Below are 18,563 nucleotides of genomic sequence, written 5' to 3'. Positions count from 1 at the left end.
CCAAAAAGTTTTCACCACAATGAGCTGAGTTAGTTCACTGGGGAATCAGCTAAGTGCCAGAGCCTGAATGCTGTATGGGAGCATAACATTCGTGTTTAGGTTTTTAGAACTTCACCTAGGATTCTCTTGTTACTATATTAAGGCAGCCTTAGTGCTTCACCATTATTTTGTGTACTTTCTTGTAGTCCTTGCTATTATAGCTGCAGTTGGCAATCATTGTAGCATTAGTTAAAAGAAAATGTTGCAATTGAAATTTCAGGTTTTAATAGAAATTCTGGCATAAAATAATATGATGATCTAGATGGAAGCTCATTTGTATTAAGTAAGAATATGGAATGTCTTTCAGCATATTCAAATGCCTGATAAAGTTCATGCACAGTTCCACCTGAGTTATTTAGCAATCCTTCAATGTCTACCTGCTACGTAGGCAGACATTTCTTTCATCTTAATTATTAGATAGTGCAATCTTCACCTTAACATACTGCGTGGGTATTTTGGGTTTAAGGTACATTCAAATGAAACAGCAGTAAGAAAAACTATGAAATATTCTTGGGTACATGGTTCCCACTCAGGAATTGCAAAGTCAGCCACTCCTTGAAGGCTGATGTGGAAAAAGAACTCACCTACAAAACAGGCTCATTTGGTCTTGTAGAGCTTTATCACCCAGTTCCTTCCAGTTTGGGAGGATGAAAGTTGAGACTTTCATGGGGTTTTTCTTCTGGATCCTGGTTGTCTGATGGGAACATCACGAGCATGACATTTTATTACTTCTCTCCAGAAGTGTCCAGGACAGCTGCTATCCTTGCATTTTGATGGTTTCCATTTTTACAATTTCTTTTCAGCATTAATTTATCCAGCATTGTCTAATTCACAGATCAACAGCAACAATCAATATGTGTGGTATAAGGTGTTTGATTTCTTGTCTCAGCAGTGCTTACTGGCAGCAGTGGAACTTGTTAGACTTTTAAGGCAATCTGTTTCTGTTTGATAAAGTTTTGACAATGTAGTCATTGATATTTACAAAAGAAATATGTGACATTTTGACCTACAAAGATTAAATGTCCAGCACATGTGATGCATCATCTCTATATTTCTAAAAAGGAGAATATTGCCAAAACAAGGCATTGGCAGTCCTGTTAGAATTCATATGAAGTAATGATGTGTTCAGTGTAACATCCTCCTGAAAGTACCATGCATGGCAACAAATAGTTATTTGTGGAATGAGAAAATGTGATCTGATCTGTAATCAATATAATGGCTTTTTTAGACCAGTCTTAGAATGAATTTTTTTCTGAGTTTTAACCCTAGTTTAACAGTAACACTGTCAAGAAAAAAATTTCTGAATTGTGAGGGAAAACCCCACCAAAATACCCTAAAGAATTACCTTGTTTAGTTTTGCCTATTTCAGTGAGTTGGGTATGTCAGCCAGAAGCTGGAGATGTAAAAGCTGTCAAAGACTCATTTGAAACATGAAGGTAACTGCCACAGACCATAATAATGGTTTCAACTTTGCTGTGTCTGAAATGTTGTTTTTGTTGCAGGAAAGGTGTTTAACTTTAAAGTTAGAACAGTGCATAGCTAGATCATGCTAGTATGAAAGGACATTTGATCTAAATTTTAGTAACCCCAGGAGACAGGGCAGCCTTGTTGATAGCTCTTTATGGAGATAGAAGAAAAATCTGTGCAAGTCACTGAGCTTTTGACAAGGTGACTTAGGGTGATGGCATTTGCTCTCTCTGAAGCTGTTTAAAAGGAGGGACCTTCAAGTACCAGTGACTAAAAATATGGCATGATTGGGTTTCATCCTGAGATGAAAGGCAACACCTGGCAAAGGAGCTCTGTTAATAAAGTAAAATGTAAGTTTTACATACTCTGAGTAAGTAAAGTTTTACTTTACCTCTAGTAAATGTTTTGGCTCAAATGCATGCAATATCTGTCATTATAAAATATTCACTCGTGTATATACTCTCAACATTCTTCAAAGCAGTGTGTTCAAAAATGCTGCATTCCTTTATTATAATTTACAATAGAGAATGTTTAATTAATCAGGTCAATAAGACTTAGTTAAGATGATGCTGAAATCTACATAGAGTGGTAATGATTTTCAGTACAAGTCATACTGCACAGATCAGGAGGATGAGAAGATTTGTGTGTATATATATTTATTTCAGTATCATTGGCAGGAGAAATGTTTGAGTGAATCACCCAGCTCACCTGAGTTTTGCTCTTTGTGAGTCCATAATGAACTGTGTGTATTTACCCTTTAAGCCATTTGTACTGCAGTGTTACTGCATAGTTCTTAAGATTCTGTATAAAATTTTGCAGAGAAGATATTTCATGTTTAAAAAACACCACAAGGCCGCAGTTTCACAGTAGGCTTAAGCCAGTGATTGAAGTGTTGCCTTATACCCAACACGGGTTTCTTCTGTTTATCTTTAGTGCTGGCACTGGTGCTTTTGATGTAATCAGTTGGATGAAGGTTTGATGAGCCTGAAAATTGCCACAAAGGATGGGAGCAGGTTTTTGTGTGGATTAGGGAGCCACATGCACAGTGATGTGAACACAAACACAGGCACAGGAAGTGCCTGGAAAGAAGCAGAAGTCCTTTTCACTGTAAGAATTGAGCTGGATGCAAGTGAATTGTAGAGATTTTAAAGTGATAATTCTAATAAATATCACTCAAAAGATACACTGAATAACAGCAAATCCAAGAGCTCATTGCCATTGAAGTAACTTTTCCATCCTCTGTCCACATCAGGTTATTTTTTTGCACTTAATTTGCAACTCGCCTGTTATATTTCAGGCTGTTAGGATGACTTCCAAAAGACATGGATGAAGGAGTGGTGGGACAGAGGGCAGGGCTGTGTGCCCTTGGCTGTGAGAGAGAGGAGCAAAACTGCCTCTTTGACAGCAGCTCTGAGTTTGGATTGACCTCATCTGTGTGACTGAGCCACAGATTCACTCTCTGCCCTAGGAGAGGAAAATGGGAGATTGGTTCCTGCCATCAAAAATGGGAAGGAGGGGAGGTATCGATTCCTCCTTCTGGTGATGTTTATTCTGTGTCCTATCTTGCCTCAGCTGTATCACTGGTGACTCTTCTGTTTGCTGCATTTAACCTGATTGGTTTTGCTTTGGGGGCTTTTTGGTGGATTGAGCAAGAGAGAGGAGGGAGGTGAGAAACTTGAAGTAGGGAGTTTGACCATAGTCATACTGGTGCGGTCTGGATAGTAAAATTAAGGGATTGCTGAAAAAATTTCAGAAAAAAAATGCTATAAGAGGGAAATAACGTGCATAAAGGAGTAAGAAATGTGAAATGAAGCTCATGGGGGGAAAACCTTTGACATCTACTGATGGGATCTAGTGCAGTTATCAGTGTTCAAGGAACGCTGGGTCCACAGAAGTCGCAGCTCAGTGCTTTAGAAGGACTGTAAGGATGATGTTAGAAACTGTCAGGAAAGGAATTGGTGATTAAGCACTATCTTGTGCCTTAAATATGGGTTTCATCTCAGAAAGAATAAAATTATTGAGAGAAATTACATAGAAAATATGAAATGGTGAGCAAAATTAAGAAAGCAAATAATTTTTTTTTCTGTATCTTCCCATAGAGGAAGCTTGCATGCAATTTTTGAACAAACAGAAAGGAAATTGTTCTTCAGATATGGGCAGTTAAGTGGGTAGAAGTTCTTGGCACAAAATGTTAAACTTTTATCAGTTCAAGGAGTGACTGAATAAGTTTGTAGAAAAATACTTCACTGAAGACTGATAAATATAAAGATTTTATCTGTGGCAAATTGTTGCAGAGTGGGCCAGTGTTTGGCTGTTGTTTTGATCATTCCTGTACCCTTCCCAAGGTGTCCACTTTCAGCCACTGTCAGGAGCAGGATAATGGACAAAGTAGATGGAAGTTTAATGTGACTCAGTGTAACTGTTCTGTTAGCAGAACTCAAAGTAGCTACTTGGATTGTCAAGATAACTTTTATTTTGTGAAAAAAATAAGTTATAATCTGTAAATGGCACGAGTAAATCTATCTTTTTTCTTACTGAACATTAATGGACTACACTTGGCACTGATAATGTTTGAACTCTTTAGGTAAGAAAAATGTTTGTGAAGTTGAGAATTTGCAGCTGTTGATTATTGTACCTCTACAGGTAGAATAACAGTTGTGCTGTTTTATATTAAAATTGTAGAAGATGGGTTAAATCACATGGAAAGTGATTGATATACTCAGTACACAAAGTATTGAGAGTTGCAAATTCATGCTATATTTTTCAAGATCTTGGTTAATGTAGATCTCCAATTACAGTCTCATGTCTGTAGATAAGAAAAAGTTGATATGTGTGGGTTTGGAAGTGATCAGTAGTATATAGTAAAAATCACAAGCTTGGTGTTCTTTTTCTAGAAAATATTTCTGTCCTTGTGAAGACTGTTTTGAAATGGTGAGCAGAAAGTTGTTGAAGCCATTTCAGGTGCTACACTAAAGGCAATAGCTATTCTCTGTATAATGATTGTTCACTTGGACATGCCATGTACAGAATAAAGAAAAAATGAACTTGTACCTCATTTTTGAAATGAATACAGAAGTTATGAAGGTCTTCTGAAATGTTCCCTTCCTACTTTCAGAAATGTTTTTGAACTCATCCAGCTCTTTACGTTTTTTAAATAAAATTTCTAGTCTGGTATATTCTCTGTTTTGCATGAGTCAGATGTGCATTACTAGTTCTCACTGTTTTAATTAAAGTGGCAGAGTTGTTGAAGCCTTTCAAGGCAGACTGAGGTGGAAAGGACAAAACAGAACAAAACTTCACATCTCATGTTAAATCGTAGGTTAATCATCTAAAGGCATAATCACATAGTTTTAACCACCTACAGAATCTTCTGACATAGATGGTAGTTTTATGTTGAAAGTAAGAACCAGCAAGGAAAATATTTAAATTCCAAAAGGAAAATGTACAGGTTTTCAAGCTTCATAAGGAACTTGCAGAAGGGAGGTAGGTAATCCTACATCTTTCTGGATTCTGAAGTTGTTCTCTTTTAGGGGCATGTGTGTGTTTTTAAGTAAAAAACTCTTAAATGGGTGCAACATAATTCTTGATTTCAGTGGCAATGTAACTACAGTATATGTGAGATTGATGGAGGGTCATGGGGTCCACACAAAACTGGAAAAAACCCTTTCAGCACTTACCTGGTTTTGAGGTTAATTTATATATATGTGGTATACATTTTGCATCTATTTTATAGAAATAGAAGGGCTGGGAGTACATACAGAGTTAACGAAGTCATGACAGTGATTTGGAGTTCAAGAGAACCAAAACCTGAATTTTTCTGTTGTGAGATGAGTACTAATTCTTGGAAAATTCCTATTCTGTTGTCTTTCTAATTTACTAAATTAACCTCAGGGCTTAATGGCTTTAGGTTGCAATCCTGATTTTAAGTTGGCCTAAAAATTAAGAATTTAAAAAATTTAGAAGTTATCTTTTGGTTTTAATTAAAGATTTGCTTCTGTTACAGTAGAGAAATTTCAAGCTATCCTATAGCCTGTTCCTACAGATGAATGGAGTCCATTTTAAATCTAAGTAGATTCAACTATAGCTTTCCTGTTTTCATAACTGGTGTACAAATTCCATTCTCTGATTCTCGCATATGGTAGCTGACATCACATTCATCTTGTCACTTCTGTGTGTTTCAGATCTCTGTTTTGATTCTCCCAGCTTAGTTTCAATCTCTCTCACTGAAATGTGACTACAGTCTTGCGATAACTTCAGTCTCTGTTTGCCATAGTACTGCCATAAGTTTTTGGTTGTACCCACACACTAATTTATTTACTGAATGCTACAAGCCATTTTCAATGATGCATTGTTTGTCCAGAGCTTTAGCAATGCTTTAGAATGCTGGAAATAACCTTGTGTAAAATGTTATACCACTGCTTTTTTGTAGCAATAGGAAAAGCCATTTTTATAAGCTTAGTTGTAAAGTTTTTTATAGTTGTTAATAGTGCCTTATTGACAGCTGAGTTCCCTTTCACCACTGTGTACGTGTAGCACATGCTGCCTGAATATTACACCCACTTGTCCATATTTTTAATTTTTTTTTTTAATTTGAATGACAGTTCATGAGCAGTACTGAAGAGTAAGATTATACTCAGCCAGACCCATTTGCAACTTTGAAGGCAGGTGGTGTGAAATTGGATTTAGGGGTTGTAAAAGTTGTGTGACTCTGGTCTGCAGTTTCTCCCTTCTGAAAGAAGGAAAACACAGTTAATTTGTTCTGTTTCTCTGGACTCTTTCTCACAATATTCAAGTTTATCTTTAGCCTGTTTTTTACACAGACTGTTCTACAGTGTGGTTACAAAGAACCTCCTTTCCTAATCAGCCTATTGACTGTCAGGTCCTGCCTGGGATACTCGCTTTTACTTAAAAAGAACTCCTTTGATTTTGGAGAGAGTGTAATATTTTGGCAAGTGACTTAAACTCCAGGCTTTGTTTTGATGTAAGTATACATTCAGTAATTGTACCCATCTCCAGGAAATGCAATGATCCTGTTTCTTAGGAGAACATTTTTTTAATCTTAAGTATAAAATGAGAGTCTGAACTGGATGCCTTCATGTTATAATTTGTTACTATAGCAATTTTTTTCCCCTCATACTGTAATTTTGAGAGGAGAATCCAGAATATGAGCAATAGGTCCTTCAAAATCCATAATATGAGCAGTAGGTCCTTCAAAAGCACTCAGCTTTTATGTTCAAAGGTGGCATCTCCACTTTTCTGCTGAAGCTCCCTGGTTGTGCTGATAAGGCTGCTGTTATCTGTAGTGGTCTGACCTTACTGTGTGGGTAGAGGAGTAGTGACAGAACCTCATGGGCACTCCATGAGCATCCCTCCCTGTGCCTTCAGAGTGCACCTGGATACCTGTGCCTGCAGCTGGCTGAGCTCTTCAACGTGGACCTGCTCAGGCACTGCTCACACTTAGCAAGCTCTTGCCAAATTCCTGGCACCCAGAGTGGGAGAGGGGCCTGGAGGTCTCACCCTGCTGGGCAGCAGCACACGGAGCTGAGCCCCAGGGCTGGCAGCAGCCTGCTGGAGAGTTCTCCCTGCAGTGAATATGGGGTTGTTCTGGGGCAGCTGGCACTGGGGAAGTGCTGAAAGGCATCTCCTGGAGAAGTGAAGTCAGGTCTGTGAGACTTCATCTGAAGATTTCTGTGTTGTCTCTGTGCAGAAGGATCATTGTTGCAACTATGCAGAAATCCTTTGTCCATCTTCTGGACAGATACAAGCAAGAGGGTGTTTTCCTGAAATAACTTTGCAATGCAAACTGTTGAAATTACATAATACCTTTTGCTTTTATTAAATTAAATTACTTTTAAAGAGTGAACATATCTTTGGGCTTAGAGCTTTTTACTCTTTTAATGCTTTAACAAGAGCCAACTCACTGTCAGTCTGGTTGAACAACTCTAAGCCTGAATACTAGTGTGGTTATCATTCCCAGTATCAAGAACTGTTTATGAAAAGATTATTGCTGTTTTTATCTTTAGGCCTTTACAGTTTTAACACCACTGTGGTGCACTTGCAGGTGAAGGCTGAGTCTGATAAAAAATGCTGAGTGACTTTATTTTGCATTCTGATGTTTGACTGTCCTTTTAAAGTTTTCATGCAATGTTTCTTTATCCTACCATTCAGGATTACTTGTCCTTTTAAAATTACATAATTATTTGCAATGTTCCCAAATTATTGTAGATTAGGTGTGAGGAGTAAAACAGATAAAAGGTGTTAGTGTTATGAGTTAAAGTATTTTAGAAGTATGGCCTGTCATGGCAGAAGAGTGTGCCCACATCTATAAGCTTCAGAGTGGATTAGACCCTGTATTCAGACATGTTTTGATTTAACTACAGGCTCTATCCTGGGAGAATTGAGGGCAGATTCTGCTGTTTGGAAAGCAGACTTCCAAAACTGTCACTTGCTGTTCTATTCATACACTCTTGCAGCAGTAATTTCTGAACTTTCCTGTCCTTTTTGCATGTTTATTTTAGGTGGCTGGTTCTGCAAAACATGGCCTCCTTTGGTTTGAACTGGTTATTGAGCTGTAAAAGTGGGACCTGCAGGGGTGTATTTCTAAGAAAATACATTTTTACTTGATTTTTTTAATTTAATTTTTTATTATTTTGATTTAGAGGAAAAATATGAAGGAACTCATTGTTCATAGCCACATTATCATTTTGAGCTTAAGCATTTAACTTCTTGCAGAGGAGTTTGCCCAGTCTTTGTAGTCACTATTGCAGCAGCATAGTTAATGATGCAATCATTACATGCCCTTTTATTTGATTTACAGTAATTTTTAGCTTGTAGAAGATGAATTTACTAGTTGTATTTAAGCTCATGCAATTTTACAGTTAAAAAAATTCTGTGAAGTTTTAAGTTGAGCAGATCATTTGAGCATAGTTCCTAATTGTTATTCTGTCTGAGAAGAAGGAAGCAGGCAGAAAAACTGTAGATTTATTATCAGCCATAGGCTAAATATACCCTGTTTCAAGTACCTGTGGTTTTCAGATAGATTGCTTGGTAAATCTGGGGATTTTAACAAGAGTTTTAGCAGTTTAGGCAGTCTGTTCATTTTTAGAATTGATCTTTTCCAACAGTGAATTACTTCCCCCTAGTGAGTTTCTTCCAATGTCTTTCAAAGAGCTATGTAATTTAAGTTAAAAAACCAAAATGTCAGTGTATTACCATCATTGTAGGGATTTCTCTTCAACCTAAATCCATAAACTTCTTTTAGTCATGGAATCATATGCTCAGTTATTTAGCCTTGCAGAACTGTTAGAAGCTGAGGAGAACAAAATGTAGCAACTCATTTCATGCATGTTGCCACACCAGTGTTCTCTACTTTATTAAAAAAAAAAAAAAAAAAGGGCTACTGCTTTACTTGTTTCTGTCCTGGCTCCTCCAGCACTGGGAATGGAGGCAGGGCAGTTTGCAGCTGCCTTTCAGGTGATTAACTCAGTTTCCAGGACATATGAGTAGGAGAATGCAGCAGTTTGAGCTCCCTCTGAGGTGTAGTCACATGTAGCACTAAGAGCACATGCATCCTGATTCTCATCTTCTCTAAAGAATTAAAAAAAAACAAGTCTAAAAGAACTAAACAAAAGCAAGTAGAGCATGGGAAGTAACACTGCAACAAACAAGTTATGTTTTCCAATATTTCTGCCTTTTCCTAAGGAACCATTCTTGTACAGACATGCAGCCTGACTGCTGCATTTGAGTTTTAAAACAAGATCCTTCTTAAGCCTGATATAAGTTTACAATTGACAGGTAATCTAAAGAAAATTGAAAGCTTTGCATTTTCTTCAAACCTATTTTCAGATAATTTTCTGTTTCTTAGAGGACATCTGGAATAAAGTCTCACATTATGATTCCAAAGGTCCTCATCCCCAGTATCTGTGTGCCCTGAAATCATAGATTTGTTTTGTAAGGAGCAAATAATGTTGTTTATTTCACTGTGGAGTCTGCATAGGTTTTGCACTGCACATGGATTACAATGCAAATTAAGGCGCTGTTTTTTGAAAACTATAACAGCAGTTTTGCTGACATTGTTTCTGGTTCCTGAGAATTCCCTCAACCTGAACAAAAATTTGTTGCAGAATAGAACATGTAGGGCTGTGGGTTTTAAGGACCCTGTTTTGCAAATACATTTTTCATAGGCCGTTAACCAGCCTGTACTTTGCAAAAGGGGAGAGGCAGTGCTTAATTTTTGTCTACTCCTGACATTTTGTCAAGAAGATTGGGGTTTACTTTCATGATAATATATCACTTAACTGAGTAATAAATACAATTAGCTGAAATAAATGGAAAAAAGGAGGAGCAGAGGCTGAAGGGGCAAAACAATGTAGGGTTTTTTTGCTTCACAAATGAAGCAGAATCTTTGTACCTACACACTCCTCTTGCTGTGATCCCTACTCTTGAGGCAAAAGCCTTTTTTTAATGGAGGCTGTGGTACCTGCACTTCCAGCCACAGTTCAAAACCAGGCAAGAAAACATGAGCTAAGTCACATTTCTGACGTCTGTTTTCCTTTAATTGATCTAAACATTTAGCAGAGTCAGAAAATTTAGAGGAAATAAATGAATGTATCTTCCTGTTTATATCCTTTGGCTGTTTTCTGCTCTTGCTGGGCTGGGTCAGCTGGAGGCTCTGTGTGGAGAGGCTGCATTGAGCAAAGCCTTGAAGACAGCAGAGAAATATTCCTTCACCTACCTTTGTCCTAGCTTAGATTGGTGTTTTATTTTACAGATTAAAAAAAAACCAAACACCAAATATCCATAGGTCTTAAAACCCACTTCATTATAAAAATTTTGCTTCTGGTCATTGATTATTAGGCAATACATTTTGAAACTATTTCAAATAGATGTGATTGTGTGTTAGCACTTAAGGTAGTGTTGTAATTTTTCCAGAGGGATCTGACAGAAAACAAATTTTAAGAAAAAGTAAACTTCCTGAGGTTTACCATGAATTTGAAGTGCAAACTAGTATTTCATATTTAAAAAGCAGTTTTTATTTAAGGATTCATTCCTGTTCATTTAGTTGTATTTGTTACAGTGATCTTATCCTTTTGCCCAGTTGATCCTAAAATTCCTCAGACTACTGACAAATGCACATTGTTCATGTGCAGTGGAAAGTACACCTTTTGTGGAAGGTGCAGCTGAGAATGATGCTCAATGCTCACACTGTGAACAAAGATCACTCTGGTACTGGAGTTCTCATTTGCATGAAGAGCAGCTGCTTTCAAACTAGAACTGGTTTATTATTCATTTTTATAGATCGTAATGATTCAGAAATATTTTTTTACTTTTTATTTATTTAATGATAGACATAGGTAAATAACAGGCTTCTCTGAGAGAATAGCAGTCTGTACAGAAATAGCTGAAGGGAAAATTACTTTTTATGTTATTGGATTAAGTTGCAGCTTGCTGCAATATTGTAGGATCTTTATTTGGATGTATTCCGATCACCTGAATAATAATAAATAGCATTATAAAGTTGAGATTTCTTCACAGTCGTAATAATCAAGTGAAATTAAAACATACTGCACTGCACAACTTACAAAATTTTCAATATATTGCCTTCCTACAAACACATGGAAGCCTTCTACTAATTTATAAATTGCTTGAAGAAACTGCTGTCTTCTCTGGACTGCTAAGCCAAAATCTGCTGTAAGCTTGGAGCTCTCTGGCCTACACTGATTTTTGACTTCTGCAAATAGCTAACAATAAAACCCCAGCTATTGATTTTAAAATTGTTCTCAATTATCTTCACCATTTGTTGCTAGGATATTTTTAGTGCAGCTGTTTTCAAAGTAGTATAGTTTTTCTGATCAAAACTGAATTTTGTGACATGTTTGGTTTACTTTATTCATATTCTGGAAGTGTAAACAGTTGTCGCTTGAATTTAAGCAACCCTATCTCTCAATTGTTATAATCTCACCATAAAAAATATTTAAAATAAAATTTATTTATTAATATAGCAGTCATTAATTTGAAATTAAATACCTATTCTTTAGTAGTCACCTGATGTGTAAATTGCCCCTTTTTCCTGCCATTGCTGTTGACAGTTGAAGTCAGCTAGGTTTCTAAGTTCTAGTTTCTCGTCTCCTCACCTTTCTCAATTAGGTAGGTACATTTTATCTTCCTGGCATATGACTTCAGAATCGCAGTTATGATTGCAATTATTCTAATTTGGTTGGTACTACCTGGTGTTTCATGTTGATACTTTCTTCCTGTCAGTGACAATTATTTCATCACATCCATAGAAATTCAAGTTTAGAGATAACTGTTTTGAAGTCACAGGTTATATTAAAAATTGCATATTTTTTTTCAAGAAAGACACCTGAGTAATACATTTGAGTCAAAGATGAAATTATTTTAGAGAATATGTCTTCTCTGCATTCTTTTGCAAAGCACATGTTTTGTGGTGCTGTCCAACTTAACTAAAGCAGAGCAGGAGTCTTTGGTAAATATTTTTAATTTCAGGTCTCTTTGCAATTCTAGAATCTTATTTATTTAAAATTCATGAGATACATAATTATTTTAATGGAAAATGATATTTTAAAAGGAAATGTCATTTCCTTTTAGTGCTACTGATTAATCTACTTCTATTTAAAGATCTAATAACTCATACCGTAATCACACTCTCATTATGAAATAAATAGACAGTTCTGGGGAGTCACAGCTATATGAGCTAGTCATAGACCTAGGATGTTAGAAACAAATAAAAAATCAATTAAACCTTTGCTTTCCCAAAGATACAAAGAAACTTCGTTTGATTATATTGTGTGATGGAAGTATGTGTATTTCTTCTCTTCCATGTTATCATGGTGGATCTTGGTCAAAAAAGCTACATCAGGCCCAGTTCACTATACTCAATACCAGCATTTTGGATGTCAGGATGGCAAATGAAATTCAGCCTAAGAAATGTTGAAGCAATGCACACTGAAAAATAATTGTAACTTCATATAAAATAAAGGATCCTGGGGTGATAATCATTATTTAGTGAATGCTGTTTAAATAGATGCTTCATAAAAGCATCAGCTTCGTGTTCAGTTGTGATAAAAAGAGGCAAATACATGATTAGAAATTAGGGAGGAGACAACATGGTAGAAAATGTCATTGCACCAAAATATACACCCTCCACACATTGCCTGTGGAATATTGTGTACAAAGAGTGCAGCATGACAGGGTTCAGGGAAGAGTGAAGGGTAGGATCTTGAATTGTAGAGCAGCTTTCCTGTGAGAAAAGACAAAATTGAGTAGGAATCTTCAAGGCTGACAAACAGATGGCAGAGGGTGTACAGTAGATGTCTCTGAAATTGTGTGCCAGGAAGAAGGTGACTGCAGAATGAATGTTTGCAGGCTTTCAGGACAAGACTCTGAGGATCTCAGTTGAAGCTCTGAGTTGTTCTGGCAGATACAGAACAAACACGAGGTGATGATCTTTTGGAAGAGGTGTAAGTATGCTCTGGAATTTCATGCCGTGCCATCTGAGATGGAGGTTAGAAGTTTCCATTTGCTCAGAGGAGAACTGGATAGATTTATGGAGTAAACATCAGGTGGGAGTTACTAAATACACAGGAATCCCATCTGGTGGCCTCTGAGCTGCCATTTTCTGGAGACCTGCTTACAGGAGGAAGGATCCCTGTGTGCTTGGTTTGCTCTTATGCTTTTCCTCTGACATCTGCATGTAGCTGTTTTTCTAAATATAGGTTATTGGTCTGTGTGACCTAGAATGGCCTTTCTAATATTGTTGTGCTCAAGTGTTCCTGCATCTGCTCCTTTTTATGGGATTTCTGCCCTCAAGATAATTCATTCCAGTTAATGTTTGCAACTTTAAAGGATTTTGTTTGGAAGCAAAGTTATATAGCTGAGAAAGAGAGGAAGACTTGACTGTGGGAATAGATTTTGAGTATTGGCTTTATAATATAGGGAAGAACTAGATACTTGAAGTAAAAATTATGTTTCTGATTGTGCAGATCAAGCCAGCTTTTCAGTCTTCCTGAGGTTGTCTGCACATAGAGAATACGTGTTGCCTCTGTTGCCCTCTCTAATATTTCAAGTAAGAAATTCTTCCAGACCAAAAAAAAAAATGCTTAAGACCAGTAGTTCTTTTCAAAACATGTTACCTTTGAAAAAGTGTTCTGAGAGAGTCTAAGAGAGTTGAGGGAAATTAGACAGTGAAAGTCTCTTTACCAGCCCTTTAAGTACGCTTGAAAGGTACTTTGTGTTATGTCATTTTACAGTGGGCTGCCTAACAAAGTTGTTTTGGTATTGAAAATGTATTTTGGCCATCATTCAGTGGGTTGTTTGCTGTTTAGAAGTTGTGTCTACTGATCTCATGCCTGGTGCTGAAAGCTGAGCACCAGCACGGGTTGGTTGCCCATGAGAGACGTGGTAGGATCTCCATCCTTGGAGATGTTCCAGAAAAGCCATCTGGAGGAGGTTCTGGTCAGCTGGCTCTAGGTGGTTTGGCTGGAGTGGCAGGGATGTCGGACCAGATGATCTCCAGAGGTCCCTTCTATGGCTGTGGGCATACACAGCTTGTATTCAGAGGAAAAAACTAACACCAAACCCCCACCAGAATTGTGGGGAAGTGTTTTTATAGGAAATTTTTTTAAATGGGGTGGAGGGAAAAAGAAGAAAGACATGCCATGGGAAAAACTGAAGGTTAGGTTGGCTTTCCTTTGTTTCAGATTGTGTTACAAAAATAGCCTTCGTAGTCTCCTATCATGCCTTTTTGCGAGTAAGGCTCTTAAAGGAATAAATTAACTTCTAGTGTTTTTCAACACATAATTTTATTTACTTATGAAGTGTGGAGCTTGTCTGTCTTTTCAAGTGAAAACAAGGAGAAAGGAATATACTGAATTCCACATATGTGTGCATTTCCTATGCTATGCTTTTGAGGCTGGTAATGAAAATATACTTTGAATGTCTGATAGAAACAATCTGAGACTACTTAAAGCTGCTTCAGCCTGTCTAGAGGCCTCCAGTGAAATCTAAATGTTGTATATATATGTTCTCTGTTGCATATTATATAAATATTACTTAAGCTCATTTCCTGCTTACATGGAACCTATGTTGGCAGTAGAAATCGGGTCCAGTTTCCATGGCAACACGGTGGCACTGGGAGAAAGGCTGATGCTGTGCTGTGGTTGGTATTTTTATGCAAGGGAAGAGATGCAGACCTACATTTTTAGACAGGAAATGTATTTCAAGGCACAAAAACATGCAGCAATTTTTATAAATTTGTTGGATAGGTAGATATGTCTAACAACTGAAATTGAAGCTTATTGTTTGCTGTTTGCAATAAAAAAATAATTGTTCATTTTATCTAATATTATAGATTGGATGCTGCTGTTAAATATATACACAGTTATAACTGATATATTTGCATGGAAATAGCAGTGTGTACTGAGGACAAAGGAAGTTTTGTCCTGAGGCAGAACAGGGACAAAATAGACTGAGGCATAGTCTCCTAGCATTTTCCTTCTAGTTTTCACCTTCTGAACTTCTTTCAAATGATTTTCACAAAGAAATTAGAGAGTCACAAAGACTTAAAGAGAAATGTTTCTTTTTTTTTATGGCAGTCCTATTGCTCTGGTTCTGGATTTGCAAAAGATTGCTTGTTTGTTTTTTCAACCCTCTGTTATCCTTCAGTGGTACTCAGTACTGGGAGTCATTTAGGGGAGGGATTTCTTCATCCTGCAGTTCTGATGTGACTAGGGTGAAGCTTTGTTCATCTTGACTGCTGAGTGGGTGGTTGAGTCACTAACCCTGGAGGTGTTAAAAGATGTGTACCTGTGCCACTTAGGGACGTGAATTAGTGGTGGACTTGACAGTGCTGGGTTGATGATTGGATTTGACGACCTTAAAGGTCTTTTCTGACCCCAGTGATTCTGTGATCTCTTTGCATTTCTGTATTCCTCCTACATGCAAAGTACTGCTCCACCTCAGTGAAGTGGGATGTTCTGAGAAGTCAAACCTTCTGAGAAGATTAACCAAACTGGAAGCAGTATTCTTTAGAAGTGTGAAGGGCTCTGTTCATCCCTGTGAATCATCATCTTTCTTTCCCAACCCTGGCACTATACAGTTAGTCTGTGTCTGATGTTGCCTAGCAACAATTCATCAAATATCTAAAGGGAACTGATTTACCCTAGCTGGAACTCCTGTAGAAATCCAAGTAGATGAAATGTTCATGGAGGAATATTAGCCTTTTCCTATGTCTGGCACCCACGCTATCAATCAGGATTAAGCTCAAAGGCATTTTACAGCTGTCCAAGGCTTGCCTGCCTTGTCATGCTGATGATTTAAGGATGTCTCATTTCATAGTGGGATATCTCCATCCCATCCTGCCATCAGCCTGTGCTTCAGCTATCATGTTTTCAGAGGTTTAGCAAATCAAAACTTGGTGATAGCCCGTGTGCACAGTGGCACTGACTGCATATTCACATCTTCATTCAGGGGGAGGAAACCAACTTTGCCTCTGCAGGAACCATATGTACATAAGGGGAGAGGATCCTTCTATGTTTCCAGTTCTTAGCCTCATCTCCTGGAACAAAGTGGTTCTACTTAGAGTTTTCTTCAGCTCTTTAGCATTCATTATTACTGAGAGTCTGCATATCTTCAAGACTTCTCTGAGGCTTGTTACTGAGCCAGTGGCAGAGAAGACTTCAGCTGCCTTTGACACTGTCTCAGTGAAAGTCACAGCACTGGCACATCACAAACATATGTAACGTTTCATAGTTTTAGCACCAGTCAGATCAGAAGCTTTGTCACCACCATAGCACCTTAACATTTACATTTTCAGCAGCAGTAAGCTTGCCACATTCCTTGGACCTCAGTTTCTGCTTGTAAAATGTTACAGGTTTGAAGTCATGCTATCACTGTTCTTTACTGCCATTAGAACTTGGCACCACAGTGTTTCTGATCTTTACTGTGCCATGCCAATTATTCTGGACATTTGACTTTTGAAATATGGAATAGGAAAATTGTTCAGTTTTTGAGAGCTCTGTGTGGGATCAGGTGCAGCAGACACCATTGTCCTTCATGACAAACTCTGAGATAAGGTTACCCCTGGAAAAGAACTGATCTGGAGGCTGTAGCCTTGTGGAAGTAATAGTTGCTGTCCTGTTGTAAACTGGGTCCAGAATTTACATTTACAAGGTGAATTTCCTTTCCTGAGCTGTAGAGTTTACTGCCCTAGTGTAGAGGAAGCTTCAGTCACAGCGTTCTGGTAGTGAGACACAGGATATGGAAAAATCCCACTCTGGAGACAAGTGCCTCTTGAATACTTGCATCTTCTCCACAAGGGAGGCAGTTCATCTGGGATATCACGACAGCTGGGATTCCTTGAGTGCTTTTCCACCATGGATGAGACTCTCTCTTGCTGTTGGAAGTAGGAATATTCCAATAAGTGAGTCATCCAGCATCCATGCTGTGAGGTAAAGCATGCCAAGGCTGGGATGAGTCAGATGGTCTGATAACCCTTATTCTCAGACTTGCTGACACAAAATAGATTCTGAAAATCTCAACAGGAATTATCACAGTATTTAGTATACAAAACTGCCTCATTCAAGCCAGCTGGACAGTGCTCTGTAATACTGGGGTGACTTTCCTAACTCTACTGAAATGGCTGCTTGCTTATTGAAGATCCAAATGAGACATCCTTCACTTGCAAGCTTTAAAAATAATGGAAAGCTCCAAAATTGCCTCTACAACTCCCCAAGACAAATGTTTGATGTGAATAAAGGATGGAAGGGCATTTCCCTGGAAACGTCTGGAAAGACAAAAAGGGCACATGGAGGTGTCTTAGAGAGTGAGAATGACAACCTCTTCATTGAGTGAGTGTGACAGGAGAGCATGCTGAATGCAATGGCTTTTGGAAACAACATCTGCATGAAATAAATAAAATATGCCATGTTCTGTGAGGTTGCTGGCCAAGAGATCAACTTCAGTTTTCCTTTAAGAAGTATGAAAAGTAAACTTTAAAAAAATCAGAGATCTAGGCACTTAAAAAAAGAAACTTTTTAAGCCAAGGAGCTTAAGTAACTACTTTCTTAAAGATCAGTTTGTCAAAGTTATGCAAATAAAAAGTATTTTCATGTGTTTGAAGAGTAATAACTGCTACTGCCTCTATGAAGACAAGAAGACAGAAAGATTTAGTAAATGGTCATGAAGCTAAAACCAGCTGCTTGTTATTTATCTGTATTTGGGTAATAATGAATTTTTGTGAAAAACATCTGTTAGTTTTCCATTTGCTTGCTTTTGACTGCAGCTGAACTCTGCAATCTTTTTACTGCTTTTACTTATTTATTTTAGGAAAATTAGTGTTAAATTAACAGGAATGAGCGATATACAGAGAGAAGCTCAGAGCAAACATTTCATGTATTGTACTTATGACCACATATACCTAAAATTGAAGAGTATAACTGACTATTGAACACTAGCAAAAAGTTTTTGCATTATAGGTGTCTTTGCAACTTATGTCTAATAGTTAAAATGTTTTGAGTTGCTTGTTTAGCTTGCTTTTATCAGTTTTAATGATACTGCAATGGAAGCTGCTACTTCCATAAATGCTAGTAGGAATTGTGAAGAGATTTATTAAAGCTCTTGTTTTATAGAGGAAATGCTACTAGGATTTGGAAGTTTGGGAGAGGAGTTGTGTGTTTCTTGAAGGATTGAGTGCAATGCTTTATTTAGAAGGAAAACCTGTTAGTGAAAAGGAGTTGTCTTAATGTAAAGAGTTCATGTAAAGTGCTTGTTCTGGCTTCTTGAAAAGAAGGTTAATGAGAAGTCTGGTATCAATAGAATTCCAACTGGAGCATTCAGAATTTATCACTGCAGCAAATGTTTGTATTTGCAGCAGACAGAGAGGTTCTTCTAATTGCTGGCTTAGTCATGCAGTCTTGTTCCTTCAGGCTCTGGTTTTTTCACCTGCCAGTTATGTCCAATGCAAAATGCCTCTCTGCTTACCCTTCTCTCATTGCCTGAAGAACTGAATTCCCAGACATAATCCAGAGCATGATGCGTTT

General features: G+C 37.6%; 1 protein-coding gene across 3 annotated transcripts in view; it reads left to right on the top strand.

The window, feature by feature from the left end:
• SRPK2 (SRSF protein kinase 2) overlaps positions 1-18,563 on the top strand; it is a 128,429-nt gene that overhangs the window by 59,808 nt on the left and 50,058 nt on the right. The window lies entirely within an intron of this gene.

Source organism: Melozone crissalis, unplaced genomic scaffold, assembly GCF_028551555.1.
Source record: "Melozone crissalis strain CALT ecotype California unplaced genomic scaffold, PUWL_Pcris_2 ptg000004l_1, whole genome shotgun sequence".
NCBI lineage: Eukaryota > Metazoa > Chordata > Aves > Passeriformes > Passerellidae > Melozone > Melozone crissalis.
Note: the sequence above shows the minus strand (reverse complement) of the source record. Positions and strands in the feature narration are given on the sequence as shown.